At 43.2% G+C, this 12,710-nt stretch overlaps 1 pseudogene; it reads right to left on the bottom strand.

Moving 5' to 3' along the window:
* Positions 1-2,342: 2,342 nt before the first annotated feature.
* LOC139409631 (E3 ubiquitin/ISG15 ligase TRIM25-like) lies at positions 2,343-7,488 on the bottom strand (annotated as a pseudogene).
* Positions 7,489-12,710: the final 5,222 nt, after the last annotated feature.

Genomic DNA, 12,710 nt, shown 5'->3' with positions numbered 1-12,710 from the left:
TTCTATGATTTTGGGATTTCTATGTTTCGGCCGAGTATGGTTCTCAATCAGAGGCAGGTGTCATTAGTTGTCTCTGATTGAGAATTATACTTAGGTAGCCTGGGTTTCACTGTTTGTTTGTGGGTGATTGTCTATGTTGATTGCTTGTGTCATCACAGTTCTCATTTAGTTTCACGGTCGTTATTTGTTTATTGTTTTGTATAGTGTGTTTCAGTGTTTTCTTTATTAAATTTCATCATGAACACATACCACGCCGCATTTTGGTCCTCCGATCCTTCTCGCCTCTCCTCTTCAGATGAAGAGGAGGACGCCCGTGACAGGAGTAATGCTGATGCCAAATTCACGTGCTATCGGAGCACCTAGTTCCCAGTGGGAAAGTTCACTTAAACAACCCTCCATGTCGGAATTACAAGTGGGAAAATGTTGTTATCCGAGTTGTGACTTTTCACCACCGACCTTTCACCTTTTCAACCAAAAGATGATGACAAATCAGATTTTGACAAATACAACCATGTCAATATTTTGATGTAGCTAGTCTGACCATATTGTCAATGTTAAGCAAGCTAGCTAACTGTATTATTAGAATTGTTAGCTAGCTTATCAAGCAAGCTAGAATTGTATTGGTTAAAGAATTGTTATCATTTGAACACTATCAGGTTGTACTTTCCACTTCCCAGTTTCCTATTTTCCACGAGCATGTGAAGCCAGTATGAAGGTAAAAAATGACTAAACTTGCACATCTCCGTTACCCCTCTCCCTCTCCCTTACCCCGGGCCCTCTCCCTTACCCCTGGCCCTCTCCCTTACCCCTCTCCCTTACCCCTGGCCCTCTCCCTTACCCCTCTCCCTCTCCCTTACCCTCTCCCTTATCCCTGGCCCTCTCCCTTACCCTGGCCCTTACCCCTGGCCCTCTCCCTTACCCCTGGCCCTCTCCCATAACCCTGGCCCTCTCCCATAGCCCTGGCCCTCTCCCATAGCCCTGGCCCTCTCCCATAGCCCTGGCCCTCTCCCTTACCCCTGGCCCTCTCCCTTACCCCTCTCCCTTAGCCCTGGCCCTCTCCCTTACCCCTGGCCTTCTCCCTTACCCCTCTCCCTTACCCCTGGCCCTCTCCCATAAACCTGGCCCTCTCCCATAAACCTGGCCCTCTTCCATAACCCTGGCCCTCTCCCTTGCCCTCTCCCATAACCCTGGCCCTCCCCATGGCCCTCTCCCATAACCCTGGCCCTCTCCCATAACCCTGGCCCTCTCCCATACCCCTGGCCCTCTCCCATACCCCTGGCCCTCTCCCTTACCCCTCTCACTTAGCCCTGGCCCTTACCCCTGGCCCTCTCCCTTACCCCTGGCCCTCTCCCATAACCCTGGCCCTTACCCCTGGCCCTCTCCCATAACCCTGGCCCTTACCCTGGCCCTCTCCCATAACCCTGGCCCTTACCCCTGGCCCCCTCCCATAACCCTGGCCCTTTCCCTTACCCCTGGCCTTCTCCCTTACCCCTCTCCCTTACCACTGGCCCTCTCCCATAACCCTGGCCCTTACCCCTGGCCCTCTCCCATAACCCTGGCCCTCTCCCTTACCCCTGGCCCTCTCCCATAACCCTGGCCCTCTCCCATAACCCTGGCCCTCTTCCATACCCCTGGCCCTCTCCCATACCCCTGGCCCTCTCCCTTACCTCTGGCCCTCTCCCTTACCCCTGGCCCTCTCCCTTACCCCTGGCCCTCCCCCTGGCCCTCTCCCATAACCCTGGCCCTCTCCCTTACCCCTGGCCCTCCCCCTATCCCTCTCCCATAACCCTGGCCCTCTCCCATAACCCTGGCCCTCTCCCTTACCCCTGGCCCTCTCCCATAACCCTGGCCCTCTCCCTTACCCCTGGCCCTCTCCCATAACCCTGGCCCTCTCCCATAACCCCTGGCCCTCTCCCTTACCCCTGGCCCTCTCCCTTACTCCTGGCCCTCTCCCTTACCCCTGGCCCTCTCCCATACCCCTGGCCCTCTCCCTTACCCCTGGCCCTCTCCCTTACCCCTGGCCCTCTCCCTTACCCCTGGCCCTCTCCCTTACCCCTGGCCCTCTCCCATACCCCTGGCCCTGTCACAAGTGGATTTATGGACGATTTAAGATGAAAACATCAACCCTGTTATGGTCAAACATGTTACTTTATTTGCCACTTACTATAGTAATTTTATTTATTTCACCTCTTGTGATGGGAAAACATGATTATTGAAGTTATTAATGTGCCTTTATGACCGAATGCTAAAATGTACAAACATTTAAATGACCAGATTACACTACCCAAAAAGTACTCTATTGGTGGAACAACCCAGATAAGTGCTTGTAGTCATGTCTAATATTATATTTCTAATGACAGTACCTCTTTGATTCTCTCTGTCTTTCCAGTGTTACCATGGTGGTCTTTGTGTCCACCGTATCCAATGACATCGGCCAGGGTGTGTCTCTGCAGAGCTGGGATGGTGTAGTGCTGCCTGACGTGAGGCTCACAGTAGGAGACAGTGCAGGTCAAACAGGACTTAACCGCCCTCAGCTTCTGGCCAGAGCATATATCACATGCCACATCCACGGGCCCAGCGTAGCCCAGAGCAGGGAGGGCAGGACTGAAGCCTGCCTGCTGGAGCTCGTGGAGCACCTTGGCCAAGGCTGCGTTAGTGTAGAGCACAGGCTTGGCTCTGAATCTCTTATTGCACTGGGGGCACACATAGTTTCCTGCATGGCCGGGCTGGGCCCAGTGTGTGCTGATACACTGCCTGCAGTAACTGTGTCCACAGGGAATGGAGACCGGGTTTGTCATCACATCTGAACACAAAGGGCATCTGAAATGATGTACAGTCAGCAAACTGGCCCTGAGAGAGAGAGAGAGAGAGAGAGAGAGAGAGAGAGAGACACAGACAGACAGACAGACAGACAGACAGACAGACAGACAGACAGACAGACAGACAGACAGACAGACATTGAGACAGACAGACAGACAGACAGACAGACAGACAGACAGACAGACAGACAGACAGAGTTAACTGTGTATTGCCTTCCTTCAAAACGGTCAACCTGGTCGCACCAATTAACATTATATTATATATTTTTAGGTTCTTCCGTGTCACATGGTGTGATACGTTCCTATGTCACATGATATGATACGTTCCTCTATGGCTGCGTTTCAAACACGTAAAAGACACCCTCATTTTATGCCCTTCGGGAAACTCACGCGGCCATCTTTGCCGTCGGTCCAAAGAATTAGCCAAGCAAAGGAAGTTGGCAACGTAAGCCCCTCAGCCCTCGTTTGTGATCGAGTGTGCTGTCCTAAAACGCCCCATAATTCAATTTGCGATGATTGTACATCCGCTAAGAAAAGTCATCCGAAACTTAAAACCAACATCAATATGGAGAAGTCAACATACAAATGTAAGTAAAAACAGTCAGAAATTGTGCTCCTGATGCACATGATGGCACAAACACGAATAGTAAAAGTAATTATGCTTTTGTTTGGTTAGCTTTTAGAAACGTTAGCTAGCTCATATAACTTTCCCTAACATCACACTTATACGTTGTAATTTTCCATTTGACCTGATATCGTTTGGATGGCTAGTATTCGATGTCTGCGGATGCTTTGTCTTCCAGCCTAGATATGAAAAGCTATCATAATTGACTGTAGCACATATAAACACACACAACAGCTATTGGTTTTTCCATGATAACTGAAAACACAACTGTAGGATGAACAAGTGACACATTTCCGGGCAAGGGTGGTCCATTTAAAATGAATTAATTCTTCCCTCGCTCCTTGCCCTGCAACTGTCAACTCATCATATGTTATGATACGTCATCAGAAGTATCCACTTAATTTGAGGACTGAGGGGAGAGGGTTTTGCGTGTTCGGAATGCAGCCCATATCACATGACATGATACATCCCTCCATGTCTCATGATATGATACGTTCCTCCATGTCACATGATGCGGATTCATATGATAGAGCTGATTATATTATTTTGGTGTGAACAGACCATTTGTGCTCAAAAAACGTGTACTATCCTATATCTAGTTGGTGCGACCGGGCTGAAACTATGTAGTGTTGCAGTTTGGCCTTTTTCAAACCTCTCACCTTAGATCCGGGGGCATGGTTTCTCCTCTGAAGTGAATGGGTTCAAACATTGACTTGTTACTCTTCATAGACAGGCAGCTGAGACCAGGTGACTCAACTCTCTCCTCCTTGACACTACAATTCAGACAATATTGTTATCACATATCACAAGGTTTTGTTTTAAGCAACTAATGTTTGATTCAGAGATGTTTTATAATCCGTAGTGTAACATTAGTTTATGGGATAGTAAAGGTTTATGGGTTGGTTATAATTCTGGACTATAATCAGTTGTAAAACTGAACTTTGCTCAGGGTTTAGCCTCAGATAGTTGTACATGATTGATGGATTTGATTAATTGATACATTTTATTATTGCATCTTCAGCATTTAAACAATAAAACATAAAAAATTAACCTTTATTTAACTAGGCAAGTCAGTTAAGAACAAATTCTTAATTACAATGACGGCCTACCGGGGAACGGTGGGTTAACTGCCTTGTTCAGGGGCAGAACGTCAGATTTTTACCTTGTCAGCTCGGGGATTCGGTCCAACAACATTTTGGTTTTTGGCTCTAAACACTAGGCTACCTGCCGGAGGAAGCCCCTCCCACATGGGCTTATAAGACACTGTATTTGCTGTAGCTAACTAAAATAATTATGTCTATATGTGCACACTTACACACACACATACATATATATTATTCGGTTGAAGTCTGAAGTTTACATACACCTTAGCCAAATACATTTAAACTCAGTTTTTCACAATTCCTGACATTTAATCCTAGTAAAAATTCCCTGTTTTAGGTCACTAAGGATCACCACTTTATTCTAAGAATGTGAAAAGACAGAATAATAGTAAAGAGAATGATTTATTTCATCTTTTATTCATCTTTCATCACATGCCCAGTGGGTCAGAAGTTTACATACACTCAATTAGTATTTGGTAATGTTGCCTTTAAATTGTTTAACTTGGGTCAAATGTTTCAGGTAGCCTTCCACAAGCTTCCCACAATAAGTTGGGTGAATTTTGGCCCATTCCTCCTGACACAGCTGGTGTAACTGAGTCAGGTTTGTAGGCCTCCTTTCTCACACATGCCTTTTCTGTTCTGCCCACAAATTTTCTATAGGATTGAGGTCAGGGCTTTGTGATGGCCACTCCAATACCTTGACTTTGTTGTCCTTCAGTCATTTTGCCACAACTTTGGAAGTATGCTTGGGGCCATTGTCCATTTGGAAGACCCATTTGCGACCAAGCTTTAACTTCCTGACTAATGTCTTGAGATGTTGCATCAATATATCCACATAACTTTCCTACCTCATGATGCTATCTATTTTGTGAAGTGCATCAGTCCCTCCTGCAGCAAAGCATCCCCACAACATGATGCTGCCACCCCCGTGCTTCATGGTTGGGATGGTGTTCTTCGGCTTGCAAGCATCCCCCTTTTTTCTCCAAACATAACAATGATCATTATGGCCAAATAGTTATATTTTTGTTTCATCAGACCAGAGGACATTTCTTTGTCCCCATGTGCAGTTGCAAACCATAGTCTGGCTTTTTTATGGCAGTTTTGGAGCAGTAGCTTCTTCCTTGCTGAGTGGCCTTTCAGGTTATGTCGATATAGGACTCTTTTTACTGTAGATATAAATACTCTTGTACATGTTTCCTCCAGCATCTTCACAAGGTCCTTTGCTGTTGTTCTGGGATTGATTTGCACTTTTCGCACCAAAGTACGTTCATCTCTAGGAGACAGAACACATCTCCTTCCTTAGCAGTATGACGGCTGCGTGTTCCCATGGTGTTTATACTTGCATACTATTGTTTGTACAGATGAACGTGGTACCTTCAGGCATTTGGAAATTGCTCCCAAGGATGAACCAGACTTGTGGAGGTCTACAATTTTCTTTCTGAGGTATTGGCTGATTTCTTTTGATTTTCCCATGATGTCAAGCAAAGAGGCACTGAGTTTGAAGGTAGGCCTTGAAATGCATTCACAGATACACCTCCAATTGACTCAAATGATGTCAATTAGCCTATCAGAAGCTTCTAAAGCCATGCCATCATTTTCTGGAATTTTCCAAGCTGTTTAAAGGCACAGTCAACTTTGTGTATGTAAACTTCTGACCCACTGGAATTGTGATACAGTGAATTATAAGTGAAATAGTCTGTCTGTAAAAAAATGTTGGAAAAATTACTTGTGTCGTGCACAAAGTAAATGTCCTAACCGATTTGCCAAAACTATAGTTTGTTAACAAGAAATTTGTGGATTGGTTGAAAAATGAGTTTCAATGACTCCCAAACTAAGTGCATGTAAACTTCTGACTTCAACTGTATAGATATATAAACATACGTTCATACGGCAGTGAAAAACTATTGAGAAAACAACCTTTCAAGTATTCAACTTATCTTGTTGCATCTTCCAAGCTTTGGAAATAAAATTTGCAACCAGGAATATTTATTTCCTAAATAGCCATTCAAGTTTTTCTTCATCTTTACTCCAGAAGAGTTCATGTTTTCTATGCAACATTTGGTCGAACAGTATAGCTCTTAAATCATCATATAAAGTACAGTAAACTAAGAGGTGCAGTTTATTCTCAACCCCCCTTAAACCACAGACAGTACATAGTCACGCTCCCTCATCTAAGGCATTGAACCTACCTACTTCAATTGCCAGAGGCACTATCCCGGTTCTCAACTGGGCACACAAGGACTTTTGGTTTCTGGTTAGGTGATAGGTGACATAAGGTTCTGGATCGTAGCTGTTTTTGATCTGGTTGTAAGTTTAGAGTTTTAGCCATTTTTCAGTTGAACATTTGTCTTTGTAGCTAAGGGTTAACTTGTGTTTGATCAGGTTGATATTGCATCTTAACTTAAATATAAATATGTGTTGTAGATCAGCTTTCTTGAATATGTAATTGACTTCCTTTTCCCAGTGGTAGTTGTGTGTTTTATCTCAGTTTAAAAACGTTTTTGTTATTCTGTCCTCTGATATATTGATAAGACGGTTCCATAACCTAATCATTTAACCCTCTGCCTTTTTTCACAGGTCTCATCCCATGTCTCCTTGAATAGCAAGGCTTGGGGCAAACTTATACACTTCCCAGAAAACATTGTATGACTTTTTTTTTGTAGAGTTAGCTGTTTTAAATTCTTTAAAACCCCAGATTCCAGCAGCATAGTTCAGTGTAGGACACATACAGTATTGTACATCTACCATGTAGGATAGTTAGGACGTTGTGTTTCTTTACGCTGCTTTTGTAGCGTCAAAAATCTAGTCTCTTAAAATCAATAGCTTAAAACATCCTCTAATAAAATCCAACAGAGGAAGTCTTGTTATTGCTCTATTATGGACAACCCCTCTCTCTGACTCACCTCCCACTCACGACTTCAGGGTCTCCCTCAAGCTCCATATCGTCTAATGTCTCTTTAAGACCATGCTGCTCAGAGAGATCTTTCAATCAGGAAGGCTACCTAGACAACACAAACATAATACATTAATAATCTATGTGCAACAACGCAATAACAATTTCAACCTCAAAAACCTATGTTCTCATACTCACTGAACTCAGTTCTTCAGCACCCTTAGTCCCCCTGATCTTCCTATGTTAATGGCGTATTAAACTTTTCAATGGGCGGAGTCGGCTGACAGATACTGTTGACAGACAGTGGCTTCATATTCAACTTTGGCCTTTGAATGTCCCAAGGATCCCACATAGCACTAACCTTAAGTGAATCTAACTTTAACAACTATACCAAAAACATGAAGGGGCTTGGGGAGTCATTTATTTCTGAACACTAAAGCCAGTCAGTCTGTCCAAAGTCTAATAACAACTCTGAAATGTAATTCTTCAGTATGTTACAACTGACCTACAGATTCCTCCCTTCAGAAGATTTTGAATTTGGAAAGCAGCAAAATATTTCTTGACACTACAATTTTAGACACAATTGTTTTCACATAACACACAAGGTTTTGCATAAAGCATCTAATATTTGACTCAGATGTTTTAGAATCAGTAGTGTAACATTAAGTTCTGGGATAGTAAGAAGTTTATGGGTTGGTTGTAATCGTGGCTTATAATCAGCGGTAAAACTAAACTTTGGCCTAGTTGTAAATGTACCGTGTAGGCTAATTAGGTTGTCCAGTTCCTTTAAGCTACTTTCGTAGTGTCCAAAATCCACCACTTTTCATATCAATAGCTCAGAACATGTAGGGACTTGGGGAGTCATTTTGTCTAGAACCACTCAGTCTGTCCTAAGTCTAATAACAACTTTGAAATGAACTTCTTCAGTACATAAAAACACTGCTTTGTATTTGTATTTATTACAGATCACTATTAGTGGCTGCCAAGGTAGCAGCTACTCTTCCTGGGGTCCAGAAACATTAAGGCAGTACTCCATGTTCAATAATGGCCTTTTCCCCTTTATATATAGTATGTATAAACTGGAAGTAGAAGTGCTGCTGTCGATAAGTTCACTTCAATTAGGGGATGGGTGTTAGGGTTAGGGGAAAATAATAAAGGAAAATATATATTTTTTAGAAGATTTCTTTTTAATTAAAAAAAAATATATATATATATACAGTCCCAGTCAAAAGTTTGGCCACCTACCCATTCAAGGGTTTTCTTTATTTTTACTATTTTCTACATTGTAGAATAACAGTGAAGACATCAAAACTATTAAATATAACATATGGAATCATGTAGTAACAAAAAAGTGTTAAACAAATCAAAATATATATTTTATATTTGAGATTCTTCAAAGTAGCCACCTTTTGCCTTGATGACAGCTTTGCACACTCTTGTAAATAAACTCTTGTAAATAAACAGGCATTTCCTTCTCAGCCACATCCTACAGTCTTACGACTAACTTTTGGGACATACTACTATTTAGCAATTTAAAAAAAATAGCTATGGAGGTTTTATACGTTTCAAATCCTTTGGAAGACTATTCCAAAGAATGGCGGCTGAGTATAAAAAAGTTTATTTCCCCATACCACTTTTAAATCTAAAACAAACAACGTTTGTTCACTCCTTCTAGTGGAATAGTTTAGGTTATCCAGTACCAAGTTAAAGTAGTACATAGGTACCCGGGGACCATACCTGGAGACCATGGGGTGGCAGGTAGCCTAGTGGTTAGAGTGTTGGACTAGTAACCGAAAGGTTGCAAGATTGAATCCCAGAACTGACAAGGTAAAAATCTGTCGTTCTGCCCCTGAACAAGGCAGTTAATCCATTGTTCCTAGGCTGTCATTGAAAATAAGAATTTGTTCTTAACTGACTTGCCTAGTAAAATAACGTAAAAAATACTCTTAACAATCTTATTCACAGGACACAATTTATTCTGAGACTTTCCTCCCCTGAGGCATCTAAGGCTTTCAAAGTGGGAATGGTCAAGATGTGGAAGTGCTGGAATTTTAAGAATAATCCTGAGTAATTTGCTCTGAGATGTCTGCAATTTATTTTTTATTATCTTGGGGGCACTGTACCAGGAAGAGCACAAATAGTCAAAAGTGGCACTGAACAAGAGCCCTTGCCAATGACCCCATTGCACTTATCCAGAAACCTAATTGTATGGTTCACTTTGGAGAAAACTTTTTGTGCCATCCTCTCCCTTGTCAGATGGGTATCTAGCACACGTCCAAGATAATTAACAGTCTTATGCAGTCTTCTGCTAAGTCAGGAACTACAACCTTAAAGTCAGAGGATTTCCTTTGTTTCACTTTAGACCCAAACAAGATGGACTCTGTTTTTCCAAGCAAAGTGACAGCTTATTGTCATATAGCCATTTAATGACATTCAGAAGTTCAGCACTGAGGACTTTCACTGTCAAACGCTCCCTAAAACATTTCAGCGAGCAGGCCTTTCTAATCGACCTGGCCAGGGTATCCTCAGTAGAGGATGCCTGGTTATTCTTTAAAAGTTCCTTCCTCACCATCTTAAATAACCATGCTCCATTCAAAAAAATGTAGAACCAGGAACAGATATGGCCCTTGCTTCACTCCAGACCTGACTGCCCTTGACCAGCACAAAAACATCCTGTGGCGTACTGCATTAACATCGAACAGCCCCCGCGATATGCAACTTTTCAGGGAAGTTAGGAACCAATATACACAGTCAGTTAGGAAAGCAAAGGCTAGCTTTTTCAAACAGAAATTTGCATCCTGTACCACAAACTCCAAAAAGTTCTGGGACACTGTAAAGTCTATGGAGAATAAGAGCACCTCCTCCCAGCTGCCCACTGCACTGAGGCTAGAAAACACTGTCAACAGCGATAAATCCGCGATAATTGAGAATTTCAATAAGCATTTTTCTACGGCTGGCCGTGCTCTCCACCTGGCTACCCCTACCCCAGTCAACAGCCCTGTACCCCCCACTGCAACTTGCCCAAGCCTTCTCCATTTATCCTTCACCCAAATCCAGATAGCTGATGTTCTGAAAGAGCTGCAAAATCTGGACCCCCACAAATCAGCGCAGCTAGAAAATCTGGAACCTCTCTTTCTAAAAGTATCCGCTGAAATTGTTGCAACCCCTATTACTAGCTTGTTCAAACTCTTTCGTATCGTCTGAGATCCCCAAAGATTGGAAAGCTGCCGAGGTCATCCCCCTCTTCAAAGGAGGAGACACTCTAGACCCAAACTGCTACAGACCTATATCTATCCTACCCTGCCTTTTCAAGGTCTTCGAAAGCCAAGTTAACAGACAGATCACCGACCATTTCGAATCTCCCCATACCTTCTCCACTATGCAATCTGGTTTCTGAACTAGTCATGGGTGCACCTCAGCCACGCTCAATGTCCTAAACGATATCATAACCGCCATTGATAAGAGACAATACTGTGCAGCTGTATTCATCGACCTGGCCAAGGCTTTCGACTCTGTCAATCACCACATTCTTATTGGCAGACTCAACAGCCTTGGTTTCTCAAATGACTGCCTCGCCTGGTTCACCAACTACTTCTCAGACAGAGTTCAGTGTGTCAAATTGGAGGGCCTGTTGTCCGGACCTCTGGCAGTCTCTATGGGGGTGCCACAGGGTTCAATTCTCGGGCCGACTCTTTTCTCTGTATACATCAACGATGTCGCTCTTGATGCTGGTGATTCTCTGATCCACCTCTACGCAGACGTCACCATTCTGTATACTTCTGCCCACACCTGCCCGCCTGTCCATCATCACTACTTTGGGTGGTTCTAACTTAGAATATGTGGGCAACTACAAATACCCAGGTGTCTAGTTAGACTGTAAACTCTCCTTCTAGACTCACATTAAGCATCTCCAATCCAGAATTAAATCTAGAATCGGCTTCCTATTTCGCAACAAAGCCTCCTTCAATCATGCTGCCGAACATACCCTCGTTAAAACTGACTATCCTACCAATCCTTGACTTCGGCGATGTCATTTACAAAATAGCCTCCAACACTCAACTCAGCAAATTGGACGTAGTCTATCACAGTGCCATCCATTTTGTCACCAAAGCCCCATATACTACCCACCACTGCAAACTGTATGCTCTCGTTGGCTGGCCCTCGCTTCATATTCGTTGCCAAACCCACTGGCTCCAGGTCATTTATAATTCTTTGCTAGGTAAAACCCCGCCTTATCTCAGCTCACTGGTCACCATAGCAGCACCCACCCGTAGCACGCGCTCCAGCAGGTATATTTCACTGGTCACCCCCAAAGCCAATTCCTCCTTCGGCCGCCTTTCCTTCCAGTTCTCTGCTGCCAATGACTGAAACGAACTGCAAAAATCACGGAAGCTGGAGACTCATATCTCCCTCCCTAGCTTTTAAGCACCAGCTGTCAGAGCGGCTCACAGATCACTGCAACTGTACATAGCCCATCCAACTACCTCATCCCCAGACTGTTATTTATTTTGCTCCTTTGCACCCCAGTATCTCTACTTACACACTCATCATCTGCACATCTATCACTCCAGTGTTTAATTGCTATATTGTAATTATTTCGCCACTATTGCCTATTTATTGCCTTACCTCCCTTATCCTACCTCATTTGCACACACTGTATATACTTTTTCTATTGTATTATTGACTGTATGTTTGTTTATTCCATGTGTAACTGTGTTGTTGTTTGTGTCGCACTGCTTTGCTTTATCTTGGCCAGGTCGCAGTTGTAAATGAGAACTTGTTCTCAACTAGCCCACCTGGTTAAATAATGGTGAAATAAAACATTTAAAAAATAAACCACATGTTTTGTCTTGGTGGGAAACCAACAGTGCCGAATCATCTGCATAGATGATAGACGGTTGACGGGAAATTGACAGTAGGCCATAACTGATAGCTTAGCATGCCTAGCACGCCTGAATTTGTGCTTTGCAGAGGGGTTATTAAGTATAAGGTATTGTAGTGATTTCAGTCATATAAATAAATGAATTGTCTATGGTTTACAGTCACCAAAGATTCAATTGCATTATATTGCAGATTTTTGCATTGAAATGTTAAAGGATAGATACAATTAAAACATTGACACATAACAGTAGATCCTACATCGAATTACAATTGAATCCTACTCGGGTCATCCCACTTTATTCAGTATAACCAAAAACATTTGATTATAGTTGTTTAGGCCTCAACTGAAAGTGTAGACAGATATAACAAGAGCGCCATCTTGTGTACAA

The sequence above is a fragment of the Oncorhynchus clarkii genome, chromosome 5 (assembly GCF_045791955.1).
Source record: "Oncorhynchus clarkii lewisi isolate Uvic-CL-2024 chromosome 5, UVic_Ocla_1.0, whole genome shotgun sequence".
NCBI classification, from domain to species: domain Eukaryota; kingdom Metazoa; phylum Chordata; class Actinopteri; order Salmoniformes; family Salmonidae; genus Oncorhynchus; species Oncorhynchus clarkii.
The sequence above is the reverse complement of the archived record's forward strand: the minus strand, read 5'-3'. Positions and strand labels throughout refer to the sequence as shown.